A 14,484-nucleotide genomic window follows, 5' to 3' on the forward strand; every position below is an offset into this window, starting at 1 on the left:
TACTTTCCAGGGAAAAACAGAGGAAAATCACGTATAAAGAGTAAATTTCTAGTAGAGGTTTAAATGATGCAACCTGTATGTCAGCTAGCTAATTTGGTGAGAGACAATGAATAGCTCTGTGGTAACAGAGAAGACCTCCATGCACTGCAGACAAGCAGGAATCAGCAAAAATTTAGAAAATGATCTTCAGGAAGCCACATTCTGATAATGAAAATAGCAACTCTCGAGCATTCAACGATAAACTGCTCTCATATAAAGAAAATCAAAACCTTCCATACATAAGTTCTATTTTAGCTTTAAAATTATATTTTAGCTTTTCTGCTGGGCCATAGGGCTTTGCTTGTAGCTGAAATTGGTACCAAGCAGCAAACCTAGAAACCTGTTTTTATTGTAACAATTTTACATCTCTTCATTCTAGGGACTTGCACATTTAAAAAATCAATAAAGATTTTTTTGAGTAAAAAAAAAAAGTAAAAAAAAAGTAAAAAGTAAAAAAAAAATCAATAAAGAAAGAAAAAAATCAGTATTGTGGTACTAAATTTGACTCTAAAAGACTAACAGATACGTTAAATTCTGATGTAGACAATACAGATATGTTTTCTGGTCAATGGCCCTAACAACAGCTGGATTCATAGAATCATAGAATCATTAAGGTTGGAAAAGACCTCTAGGATCATCTAGTCCAACCGTCAACCCAACACCTCCATACCTACTGAACCATGTCCTGAAGTGCCACATCTACATGTTGTTTGAACTCCTCCAGGGATGGTGACTCCACCACCTCTCTGGGCAGCCTGTTCCAGTGCTTGACGACCCTTTCAGTAAAGAAATTTTTCCTAATATCCAATCTAAACCTCCCCTGGTGCAACTTGAGGCCATTTCCTCTTGTCCTATCACTTGTTACCTGGGAGAAGAGACCGACCCCCACCTCTCTACAACCTCCTTTCAGGTCGTTGTAGAGAGTGACAAGGTCTCCCCTCAGCCTCCGCTTCTGCAGACTAAACAATCCCAGTTCCCTCAGCCGTTCCTCATAAGACTTGGTCTCCAGACCCTTCACCAGCTTCGTTGCCCTTCTCTGCACACGCTCCAGCACCTCAGTGTCCTTCTTGTAGTGGGGGGCCCAAAACTGAACACAGTATTCGAGGTGCGGCCTCACCAGTGCCGAGTACAGGGGCACAATCACTTCCCTAGTCCTGCTGGCCGCGCTATTTTTGACACAAGCCAGGATGCCATTGGCTTTCTTGGCCACCTGGGCACACTGCTGGCTCACATTCAGGCGGCTGTCAACAAACACCCCCAGGTCCGTTTCTGCTGGGCAGCTTTCCAGCCACTCTTCCCCAAGCCTGTAGCGTTGCATGGGGTTGTTGTGACCGAAGTGCAGGAACCGACACTTAGCCGTGTTGAACTTCATACAATTGACCACAGCCCATTGATCCAGCCTGTCCAGATCCCTCTGTAGAGCTTTCCTACCCTCAAGCAGATCGACACTCCTGCCCAGTTTGGTTTGATCTGCAAACTTACTGAGGGTGCACTCAATCCCCTCATCCAGATCATTGATAAAGATATTTAATAAGACTGGCCCCAATACTGAGCCCTGGGGAACACCACTTGTGACTGGCCACTGACTGGATTTAACTCCATTCACCACAACTCTCTGGGCTTGGCCATCCAGCCAGTTCTTTACCCAGCAAAGAGTACACCCACCTAAGCCATGAGCTACCAGCTTCTCCAGGAGAATGCTGTGGGAGACAGTGTCAAAGGCTTTACTGAAGTCCAGGTAGATAACATCTACAGCCTTTCCCTCATCCACTAGGTGAGTCACCTGGTCGTAGAAGGAGATCAGGTTGGAGATTCATGTGAGGTTTAATGAGCTGCTTACAATGTGTAATGCAGGTCCAGTTTGAGTTAGTTGGGATTCTTTTCCCCTTCAGTTGTGCTACACAGCACAATCAGAAGTACAGTAACCAGCAAGAATATCTGTCTTTGAAAACATTTCCAAAGCCACCTTGGAGTGAAGATGAAGTTCAGTACAACATACTACGAAAGCAAGCTTTTCTTGTCTAAACAAGAAGAACATTACTTTCTTAGGTGTCCGTGTAGTACTGTGGAAATAGTCTTTGCAAATAGCGTTTTCTCTGTGGAAAGAACAGCTTTCAATTTGATTGTGTCCATTGCAGGAAGAGGTAAGAACTTCTACGAGTTTTAGACTGAACAGTGCTTAAAAACAGAGCTGGGGTGCAGTACAGAGCTAGTATGCTTTAGAAACACACCAAACAAGTGACTAGTGAACACCATCCCTTTTTCTGAGTATTAATGCCAAAATGATGGTGTGGATAGGATGGCAGACAATGCTAGCCATCTCCCAGAAAAATGAAAGTATATAAATAATGATTTATTCACAACATTTAAAAAAATAAAATTAGAAGCCTTAAATTACTCAAAAAATCCACATCTCTGGAATAATTTGTGCTATAGTTAAGGAAGACACAGATTTTTACACTGACAAAGCACACCTTACAGTGCTAGCAGTGATGGGAAAATCATTGCTATATCATATCCAGCTATTTGTATCCTTATTCTAGTATGAAGTGCAAATAATGTTTCTCTAAGTATGTTGCTACTTCCCCTCTGCCCGTGTAGGCAATGTTCTTGTTCCAGAGAGGAACTGATGAGAGTGCTCAGCATCTTTGACCATTTCTTTAACAACAACAAAATATAAGACTGTTGAAAATGTTAGAGGAAAATACATCCTGCCCGATCCAAGAGCCTGGGAGAGGCGAGGCTGCTCAGCTCCACATCCTCAGGTCCAACCAGCAGCCAGGCTGCAGATGCAGTCCCAGCAGGCAGACGCACACAGAGCACACATATACACCATATAGGTACCTATGCACATGTCCGGACACACAGGTCACAAACAGACACCCACAGCACTCTCACTAACACAGGCAGCACCAAGAGCCTCATCCTGCTCCCCTTTCCAATGGAGCAGGATGGAAGTCCAAGACTGAATGAGATGGGTCCCTCTGGCAGCCAGCTCAGACCCTCAGCCTACCCAGCAGCTTCCCCCCAGATCCCAGTCCCCCCAGTTGCTGGCACCGGGATATACAGCCCCCAAGGTTGCAAACCCATGCTGGCTTCTGGGACAGACCGCTGTGCACACACACACGCACACACAAGCACGCACACAGAGCTGGCTGGGACTCCCCTTGCGCTCTCGCCCTCAGAGACCCCCACATATGCCGGCTCCCAGCCACATCACTGGCTCAGTGCCCTGTCCAGCGTGATCCTCTCTGGCGCTTGCACACTCGCTTGCACACCCGCACCCACTGTGATCACTGCACCATGGACATGGAGCTCCCACCCACCCTCTGACCCCAGCCGCTGCACTCAGACCCCATATGAGTGCACACACATGTGCACATGTGCACGCACACAGACACACAGACTGGAGACCCATCAGTGACAGAGTGACAGATGACACCAAGTTGTGCGGGAGTGTTGATCTGCTTGAGGGTAGGCAGGCTCTGCAAAGGGACCTGGACAGGCTGGATCGATGGGCCGAGGTCAATTGTATGAGGTTTAATAAGGCCAAGTGCAAGGTCCTGCACTTGGGCCACAGCAACCCCATGCAACGCTACAGGCTTGGGGAAGAGTGGCTGGAAAGCTGCCCAGCAGAAAAGGACCTGGGGGTCTTTGTTGACAGCCGCCTGAATATGAGCCAGCAGTGTGCCCAGGCGGCCAAGAAAGCCAATGGCATCCTGGCTTGTATCAAAAATAGCGTGGCCAGCAGGACTAGGGAAGTGATCGTGCCCCTGTACTCGGCACTGGTGAGGCCGCACCTCGAATACTGTGTTCAGTTTTGGGCCCCTCACTACAAGAGGGATATTGAGGGGCTGGAGCGTGTGCAGAGAAGGGCAATGAAGCTGGTGAAGGGTCTGGAGCACAAGGCTCATGAGGAGCGGCTGAGGGAGCTGGGACTGTTTAGCCTGGAGAAAAGGAGGCTGAGGGGAGACCTTATTGCTCTCTACAACTACCTGAAAGGAGGTTGTAGAGAGGTGGGGGTCGGTCTCTTCTCCCAGTAACAAGTGATAGGATGAGAGGAAATGGCCTCAAGTTCTGCCAGGGGAGGTTTAGACTGGATATTAGGAAATTTTACTTCACCGAAAGGGTGATCAAGCATTGGAACAGGCTGCCCAGTGAAGTGGTAGAGTCGCCATCCCTGGAGGTATTTAAAAGATGTTTGGATGAGGTGCTTAGGGACATGGTGTAGTGGTGGTCTTGGTAGTGTTAGGTTTACGGTTGGACTCGATGATCTTAAAGGTCTTTTCCAACCTATACGATTCTGTGATTCTGTGTGATTCTGTGAGGAAGGACTCTGGCGAGCAGCTGGGACAGGCTGTGCTGGACAGGCACAGGGCATGGCTGACAAGCATACCCACCAGCCAACTGCTACTGGCCCTTTTTGCCCCCTTGCCCCCATTTTCCCACTCCTGTTCCTCCCCAGATTGCCTAAACCCCCTTTTCCCACCTTTGGTTCCTCCTGCAAACTTCCCATAATAAGTCCTATGGGACATCATGCTGCTCTTCCCCTACACCCCCACTGTGTCCCCCAGCCCTGGGCAGCAACCCCCCTCAGTTGGAAGTGTGACCTGGGGGTGCTCCCGATGGCTAGTGGTGGTGGGTTTCACACTGGGCATGGGCTGGGGCTCTCCTGGGACAGCCCTGGGAGGGCCATGGCAAGGTGGCTCATTCCTCAAGAGCCTTTGATTTGGGTTCCTGCCTGCTGTCCTGCCCGTGGGCTCCTCAGGGCTTGTGCGATGTGCCTTTGATGGGCTGGTGGCCCTGGGGTGGGCCTGGGAGCAGCCAGGGCAGGGTATTATTTGGGTTCCCCCTCCTGCCATTGTCACTCTGTGCTCCTTGGTCGGTGTGCAGATGAGCTTTATCACATAACCTAACAGAAAGTCTTGCAGACATTCGGACATCACCCTCAGATTGCAAAACCTAGATGGTGTCACCAGTTCAAAGAGGTCCTGACATGCTTTTCTCCCTCCCACCTCCTTTCTAGTCCTCCTGCTTCATGGACACCCCATCCAACAATTCACAGCAAATATAAAAAGGGCAAGAGAGGTCAACATGGAAAGAACATGGGAATAAAGTTATCCAAATACATTTATGAAAGATGTCCAGCTTCTAGTGACTTAAGTACAGTTGGTGAAATAGCTTCCAAAGGAACCAGACTGACCAAAGCACTTGCTGTTTGCATATTGGAGCTGGCAGAACACTTTCAACACCGTGTAAGATTGTCTCAAAAGCAATCAGCGGTCTTTACATTGTGGGAAGATGCAATTTATAAATGCTATTCATTAGGTTGTCACGAAAAAAAAATCTTGTTCTCTGTTAAGAGTGAAATCCTGCAACATAATAACAAATTAATGTGTGATGGTCATTCAAAGTTGACAGGATTCAGTCCTCACTCCTAAGCCTGCTGAAGCTGCACAGTGACCAGCAAGTGACATTGTGCCAAAAAAAGAAGGACTTTTATGTGCAAATTCAGTATCTATATGGTTCCCTGAGATATGACAATATATAATGCCTATCTTCAGTCTGTAAATCACTCCCACGCAGTGAACTGTGACCATGGGTTTTTTCAAATGCAGTCAACAACAATCAAACAGAAAAAACAATGTAGCTCCTCAGTTCATAACTTCAAGAGATAAACATTCACAAAAGCAAGTGAACATAACTAGTTCCCTATATTCCAACTTCAGTCCCTCAATTTTCCTTTGATAATTATGAAGATTTAATAAGATTATTCTGGACTCAGTTATAAAAAACATTTTGCTTTTTCTTTCCTTCTGGGGCTTTAACAAATCTAGATTTCTGTTTCAAAAATGCAGTATCAGCATGAGATATGTAGGTTGCTTCACAAGCTTCTTAACAGAAAATATGTAGATGAAATACTTATTCTGCTGTTCTGATCATCCTGATCTTCAGAGGCACTCTAACATGACAGAATAGCAGGAACCAATGTCAGTAATGGTCAAAATGCCTTCCTTAAAGGAAATCTTGTCCATCTTTACAACTACTGTAGAAACAAAAGAACATGCATAAGAACAGAAGGTATGCCATCATTCTACTGGTAGAGAAAAACAGGCTAGAGCAGGAGTCAGGATGTATGTGAAAACAAGGACTACTGAATACAGCCCAATATATTAAATTAGGGGGAGGCAAGGTCCCCCTGTCACAGGCTGTGTCAGCCAGGGGGGCCATCAGCTTGTAACTGTAGGAGGTTCATGGCAATGTGAGCTCATAGAGACTTACTTGCATGAAAGCAGCCACCTTGGTGACACAAACTGCTGTCAAAATTTCAAGCATTGTGAATATCTAACATATCTATTTTTGTGAGATAAAAAATGCAGGTCAGCAATTTGCCAGGTTGGAATCAAGGAAAATACTGGTTTTGCCACTTAAAGACAGACAGGCTCCAAGAAGGTGGAAACCAAGATGGCCTCCTCATTTCTGATTGCTTCATTACACAACAGAGGACATCATCTTTAGGCTGTTCATCTATTTAATTTCTAATTAATCTCAGTGGGATGGAAATCTGTCTAAGAATCTGCTGGAATATGGGAAGGACAAGGGGAATACGAAAACTACTGTAATATCTTCTTGTCAAAGTGCTGAACTTGCTTCCTTACTAAAAAAAAAATTTAAAAAATTAGTCTTAGGCCTGCAGAATGTATTCTGAATGCAAAGCAAAGTGGCAAATGAGCCACTTGCAATTAGCAAACCAGATATATTAGATCCATTGATCTGTAGAGACAAAAGTTTAGACTGCTGTGCTTAGGATACCTGTGCAGGGGTTTCATGATGCACCCTTCTGTAGTACTGAAAATCTGTGTACAGCTGGTAAATCCTGTGCTGTGCAGCTACAGAAAGGATGAAGAAAAAGTCTAAACATTCTGTCTTAAAAAATCCTAATCTCTTTTACATGTTGAAGTACAAACCCTCTTCTTGAGGTTTTCTCCAAGTCCAGTTCTTTTAAGCATTATGGTCTGGGAAACAACACTGCCTTACTTGTACAGTCACTAATGGTTCACCAGTGCCAGTCACATTTCTCTGCCTATTGGAGAATTTCATCATTCCCCATCACCGTCACCATCATCAGAAGATGATGAGGACTAGAGAGGTGGTTAGGCATGTTCACATGGGATATACTATATGAGAACATGCTATCACCCTGGCCATTTGCCCCTTTTGGCTGAGAATGTGTATCAGACACTGATACAACTTCAGTTTTGGGGTTTTTTTTTGTGCTGAATGGCATATTAATTTAGCCAGTGAAGATCACAGCCTTTTACAGAACTGAGTGCTGTTGGTTCCTATTGAGGCTTAATTCACAGGAGGTGTTCAGCATCTGCTGGGACCAGGTCTGAAGGAATGAGAGCTCCTTGCTGCAGTTTGTCTTAATTAGGATATTTTCAACGGAGGAAGCTAGCACTGGCAGGCAGATGTCACCCATTTGACAAGCATATGATCCAAGCTGAGACTTCTTCTACCAAAGGGACAAGTAAATACCACAAGTCAACAGAGCAAAGCTTAAGCTACACTGCAGCACAACACCTGAGAGGGATAGCCTCTTCTCAAGCTGCTTCCCTTGTACCATCCAGGCGGTTCCCCCTTCCTCCACCCCCTGCCTCAAAATTGGGCTAATTGAGAAAGAACAGCTTAAAAAGAAACTGTCCCCGTGTCATCTTCCTGGTCTGTAATTTGTTAAGCCAAATCCTCTATCCTGTCTGACCTGCACAATTACTGTAGTATTTTAAGAAGAAGCTAAAAAAATAACCGGGCCAGAGGGGATGAGCACAATGGGAAGCCTCCCCTGAATATTACTTTTATTATCGTTCTTTTTAAATCCAGTTGGTCTGGAAGGCAGTCCTGCACTGCTTATCCTCTGTCCCACCATCAGAGGGACAGGCTGCTAGCAGGCTGCTATCGCACGTCTCCGTTATAGCACGAAGAGCAGCTGCCATGCTGGGCCTCCAGGCAGCATATGGCAGGCACCAGCCCCAGGAGGCCGATCAAACCCTTAACATCTCGAGGCAAATGGCATTTTTTTCCTCATGTCTTGCTTTTAGTGCAGGCCTGTTCAATGTTTATGGTCTCAGCCCTGGATGTTGCAAGTGAAGCTCATGTAAACCCTGGTGAAGAAGGTACTAGTAATTCTTCTGCACAAATAATGTCCAGCTATTGATTTATTTGCAAAATAATATCCTGTTGGAAGGCACAGTGTTATCTACAGTGCAGCTGAAAAGGGGGAAACCTCCTGAAATATCACAATAGGACATGCCAGTGAATCTCAGGGATGGTTGTTTTATTGGAAAATAGCCTGGAACTGACTCCATGCCAGTGAATGGTGTGCTAGGCTTGAGGTTAAAGGCACTGCCATCCTAGAAGGAGATCAGGAGAGGGACCACCTAGGGAGCACTGGTGAAATCTTCCAAGCATGGACAGGTTGGGCAGACTCTCCCAGCCTCTCCCAGCAGGTGGGAATTAACTCAGGAAGAAACATACCAGTTGTCTTAATAAAACATTAAGGGTTACATAATACAGAAACCTTACATCCTGTCTTCTCAGTGTTGTGTGCTTGATGGACTCACTTGATCAAGGTAGAAAAGGGGATGGACCCCACGGATCCAGGCATGGCGTTCCAGGGGCACAGCTCCTGCAGAGAGGCGGAGCGATAAACCAGCCCTATCCCTATGGGAGGTTTACAGAAAACAACTGCAGAGCTGCATGTCAGGAGTGGGCTGCTCTGCAAGGGGAGGGGAGCTGGAGCTGAGGGTGGCACCATGCTGCAGGGGCAGTGCCCTTCCCCGCAAGGACCCATTGTGGTGGCCAAGCCAGGAGAGCAGGTCAGGTCTGGTGACAGCAGCCTGGGTCAGCCAGGGTCCAGCAGTCACCAGGCAAGCCAGCAGAGATGGAGTAGGTCCAAAGCAAAGCCAGGAAGCCAAGTCAGTGTGTGATGATCAACAGCATACATCGCCAGGCATGGGTATGGCTGCAACATAGCTCAGGCAAAGAGCTCCAGAAAGAGGGAAGACATGCCTCGTGGAGGCTTCTCATGGCTCTTCCTCAAACAGCTCTTTTCAAGGCTGCAGAGCCACACCACAGCTGATCTGGCCTTGAGATCAGGCAGGTAGACCTTGGGGGTAGGGTGGGTGTGCACACAGGGTCCTGACACACTGTAACCCAAACAATATCAAAGCATTTCCTTTCCTTTGATACAGATGGTGTAGCCAGACCAAAGTGTTCAAGTGGTATTAACCTACGTGTTTTGTCAGCATGAACAGGTCTTGCAGTGGATGAAAATGGTCACCTATATCTAGAGGATGCCAAAGTCAGACAGGAGGAAAAGGAAGACTTCTTGCAGTCAAATTGGTATAAAGAGAAATGAGTGTTGTGGAGAGTCAAGCCTTCATTTCTTCCTCCCTCATCATGCACAAGAGGGTATATGCAGAAGAACACATTTTCAGAAGCGCTCAGAGTGTCACCCTTTCTCTTAAGTTAATGAATGCAAACAACAGAAGCAGAGGCAACCTTAACCATTCAGAAATCCAGCTAGTAGTTCCCCCAAAACAGTATGCTGGGGTCACTTTGCAACAGATGTGACTCTCCCTTTCACTGAAAGGCACATAATAAAGATTACAATTTTTTAAAAAACGTAGTTAAGAGAGGGTTAGAACTGATTGGTGCGAAAGAAACAGGGAGAAGCTAATTCTGGTCCCACTGATTTCACCAGGGCTAGGACTTTGCAGCATTGTTATCCCCTATTTCCTATGGGTGTCTACTACTTTATTCTATTTCCTCTTCCTGCTGGGGAAAAGGGACTAAATACTGGAAAGATACTCCAACAAAATTGCTAATTATACATTTTTACCTCTGAATCTGATTTGACATTTTCTAGAACCTTACATATAATTAATTGGAAAGGTATCAAAGCAGAACGTCATAAAAAAGTGAAGGCTAGTATTTTTTAATGAATGGGGAGGAGGCAGGAAGACAAAATTTGTCAGTTCCATTTCAATTGATGCAGGGACTACACACAGGGTGAAAAATTAAAACTAAGGTGTTGAAGAAAGAAAAGAGGAAGCTGAAGGGAAGGAAAGCAGACTAATACCAAAAATGTGTTTCCTCTCTATTTTTAATATCCTCTTTTTCTTTCTCTTGGTATAGAATTCTCTAGTAACACTTTTCTCCATGTATCATGATAGCTAGTTTTGCTTTTTTCAGACATTTTTCTTATTTATGAGTACATTTCAACACAGGCATCTTTTACCCTGTCAGTCTTACCTCCTATGAAAGACAGCACATACTCAAAAAGTGATAAAAAGCCAGGCATCTTTTCTGTCTTACATAATAAAAGTCTGCATACATACGTGCGGGTGTGCACATATGGACTGTGTATGCACACACATAGACAGGAATGGCTGTCTCACCAGCTTTCTCAGGACTGGATGGTCCTGGTCCAGGATCTGAGCTGTTCTTTTCCATTATGTGGTGCATCAGAAATGATTTCCTACCTCCTGCCAAACTCCTCCAACTGAAAAATTACTTTTACATACGCTACCGTTGCTTCAAATGTGCAAGCAATTCCTTCTTCTGTGGTCCCATAAATCCAGGCGCTGGATTATTTTCTGAGTTTTTTTAGTGCAAGCCTCCTGAGACCACAACACACATTCAATCCCTATACATGGGTGTACTTCAGTTATATCAACATAAGAGCATAAAGGGGACTATGTTTTCTTTTACATCTGGATTTTTAAGTGGGATGCTCCAAAGAGGTCACCTTAGGAGCAGAGTTACAAACCTCTGAACACAGTTATCGTGTGGGCTGGTTAGAATACTTGGTGGTATAAGGTATTTTTATCACTTGTGTCTTCTTGCCTAATTGGAAAGCACTGAAAAGAAATAATCAGTAAAGACACAAAGATTTGGGTTTCCTATGTGAATGTGTAATTCTATAGGTTTTCTCCATCTTTGTGTCCCTCTTCTATGCCCATGGAAGTTGGTGGATGGCTCCTGTTGTGTTCAGTGAGTGCTGGGCTAACACAGAAGGGCCCTTACTCCTATGGGGGCCCCTATCTCCAGTAGGGACCGCAATGGGCTCTTGCACTGACCGTGGAAGGAGTGATGCTTAGCAATGGACGTAGCTGAGGTACTACCTTCCATGTCAGAACTGCGGTGTGCTTGTTCTGCAGAGAGGATGACGGGGCGAAAAATCTGGTCTATGAGAGCAGGTAAAATACCTAACAAATTCTGTACCTTTTGGGAAAGGGATGATATGGTATGCACATGAACTAAAGAAGGAAAACTTTCCTCCCTTAAAGAAGGAAAAAAGTACTTCCCCTCAAAATACAATAGTGAGTTGATTCTTCCCCAAAGGAGAATCTTCCATCTCTGTTTATATACAGATGTCCTCTTATATACATAATTGTACATAATCTGTACAATTATATACAGATGTTCTCTTGAATTTTCAATATCGGCACTTCTTATGCCCTGCCACAAACTCCTATTCACAGTCTGCGTTGTCATATCCAGCAGATACAGCAAAACCATATGCCACTTAAACATATTTTATTGTTTCTTTTCCTGCTGTCAGCTTTCAGACCTCTGGAGTGGTCTGGAAAGGAGTGCTCTCCTCTTTCAGTCATTAACCACCATTCTTACATGTGAAAGAAGGAAGAAACTTGAGGTTAGAGAAGCAGCTGAGGATTAAGTGAGTATTTTAGCTAACAATTTTAGCTAAAATCAAGTTTACAAACAGAGAAACCTGTTCAAATTGCTCTGTCCGCTCCCTGTGTTGTTATGCTGTAGTTAGTGGCTAGTCTGTGTCAGAGGCTGTAGGTGGTGTAAGAGGAGTTTATATTTGAGACTAGGCAAGCTAACATGCATTGGATCATCAAAGGAAAGGTAGTGAGTTCTGCATGTCTGTTCTCTTTTGTCACGATCTCTGCCAAATTGTTTCTCCTAGAAATGCTATGGGTTTGGCATTTTGGCTTGAGGTTGGTATTTTGATACGTTTCAGTCCTGGTCCAAGAGTGGCACGCTGCACCTCGCACAGTCGCTGTAAGGCTTCAGTGTACAGCTTCTCAGCATTTAACAACCAGTGCTGAACTATGCAAGTGGAATATTTAAATAAGACAACTTCAAAATCAATAAAGAGCTTGAAAGGGCTTCTTTGAATATGTTTTAAGGCCAGCAAGTGACTATTCCCATGGGATAAGAGGTTAAATCCGTATTTCTAAATCATCTACATACAGCATCCCTCCTAGGAGGACAGTGTGATGTCTGATAAGGTGCTGAGCCAAACGACAAGTCACTTGCAGTTTTTCAGGCCTTGGATATGTGTGGGAAATGTTTGTTCACTTCCAAAGAAACTTCCTAGAGATTCTTCTCTAGTCCACAGTGATGCTACAGAAGACAATAATTTAGTTTAAAACCAGGATTCTGAAAGCCTTTCCTTCAGAATCCTTTCAAGTCAATGGGACAATTTTCACTGACCACAAGATAAAGGCCTTGATCAGATCTTGATTTTCACTGAGTTGTTTTACACTTCGACATTATAAAAATATATATTTGGAAACAGATAAACATAAATATTTGCAATTACTTTGTGTATGTGTGTGTGTGTGCATGTGTGTGCTAGTTTTAAATACCTAAAGAAATTTCAGTGTGGGTGAAAATAACGAAAAAAATGCAGACACTCATTTAATCTCATTTAAACTTTTCTTCAACTAACTTAATGCAATAACAGAGGAATTATTTTAATTGAAGGTTTATGTTAAATACCATTCAACTGAATAAAGGGATGGTTATTTAAGGAAGAGATGCTCATAGGTCTTGTTTGTTACTTTAAGCTATTGATGAAGGCATTTAATTACATTACTTTGTAGAAGTTACATGTCTTCACAGTTTTGAAAATATGACCTGGAAGAGTCCAAGCTTGATCTCAAAAAATACAATTTAATCCAATTATGAAGAAGATGAGCAAAAAGCTGTGTTTGGAAACAGTTACTAAAAGTAATTTCTGTTTCATTTTGGGAAAGCAACTGTTGTGCAGTTTCAGCACATCTGTGCCATAAATAACTCTTAAGAAATCTCACCCAATTCTTTAAGGTTTTGTAATTCATGTATTCATAGTTTTAGAGCCAGAGAGACCATTAACTCATCCAGCCAGTCCTACATAATAAAACCCAGGGAATTCCATGCAGTTACTGTTACACTGAGTCCAACAGCACATGCTGTGGGATTAAGCCTACCTCTGGAACAGTATCCTGACTTGCCTGGACAACTCTAGGAGATGGAGAACATGTCTTTTTCATGATTTGTTAATCCAGTGATTAATCTTCTGCAGTATTTAATACTTGATCTTATTTCTAATTGTAATGTGTCTGCCTTAATTTGGCAGCTCTCAGTTTTCATTCCCTGGAAGGCAGTACACCCCCAAAATGCACATGGTTTTAGGAATAGAAGATGACTATGACCTCTGTAGAACCATCAGTAAATCACAGTTCCCACTGAAAATTAGCAAGGTTTTTAATGAATAACAAGGGATTTGTTGATCCCTTTTTTGAACATTTATGTGACTGACCCTTCATCTAAAATCATGGTCAGTTTCAACCATTGGCTTTTTCAAATCTAGGTTTCAGAGTGCTGGAAAAGAGACATGATTCACTTATTATTAGTACTATGATTTACTGTATGGTTGGGTACTGGGGCAAAGAGGAGATCTCTGCTTTGCAAGGCATTCATGTAAACAAAAATTTTACAATTAAAAATTAATAACACTGAGAAACTGAAATAATACACTCATTGGAAGTTGCTGCTACACAGAATAAAAAAAAAAAACACAACAGAAAAATTATGGTATCATTCGTTTATTCTTTCTTGCAGGCAGGAGAAAGGAAGCTTTTCAGGAATCCTGAGGTGTCCAGGAGGGTCATACAAAAGCAGAGCTGTACTTCTCTCAAAATTAAGTTCTTTCATTGAATCACTAGTCCTCGTTGCATCTAATTAATTGTCAGAAAAGGACCCCTGTGTGTACATGGTGAGTAGACATACTTACTCTAGGAAGGTTACGGAGCAAATACAGCACGATCAGCCACAGTTCTTTTGGTGCAGGGATTTGTGATCCCAGTAGGGAGAGCTCATGCACCGCGTTCTTCTCACAGCAAACAACTGTTGCAATATGGTTCTGTCTTTTCCTTTTCCTAGACCAGCCCTCAGGATTATAGCAGATGCGTGAGGCCTGAAGCATGTGCATATAATATTTAAAAAGGCAGGATACAGCAGGAAATAGTTGGGATTCTCTGCCTGTACCCTTCTTCTTGTAATCAGGTTTTCCACATTGTTTCTGAGGTGTAAGATGTGATAACAAAACTAAAACAGAGACGGCATCTGTTGCGTACATTTTGTTTT

At 43.8% G+C, this 14,484-nt stretch overlaps 1 pseudogene; it reads right to left on the reverse strand.

The window, feature by feature from the left end:
- Positions 1 to 709: 709 nt before the first annotated feature.
- On the reverse strand, positions 710 to 3,129 carry LOC142402800 (uncharacterized; annotated as a pseudogene).
- Positions 3,130 to 14,484: the final 11,355 nt, after the last annotated feature.

The sequence above is a fragment of the Mycteria americana genome, chromosome Z (assembly GCF_035582795.1).
Source record: "Mycteria americana isolate JAX WOST 10 ecotype Jacksonville Zoo and Gardens chromosome Z, USCA_MyAme_1.0, whole genome shotgun sequence".
Lineage (NCBI taxonomy): Eukaryota > Metazoa > Chordata > Aves > Ciconiiformes > Ciconiidae > Mycteria > Mycteria americana.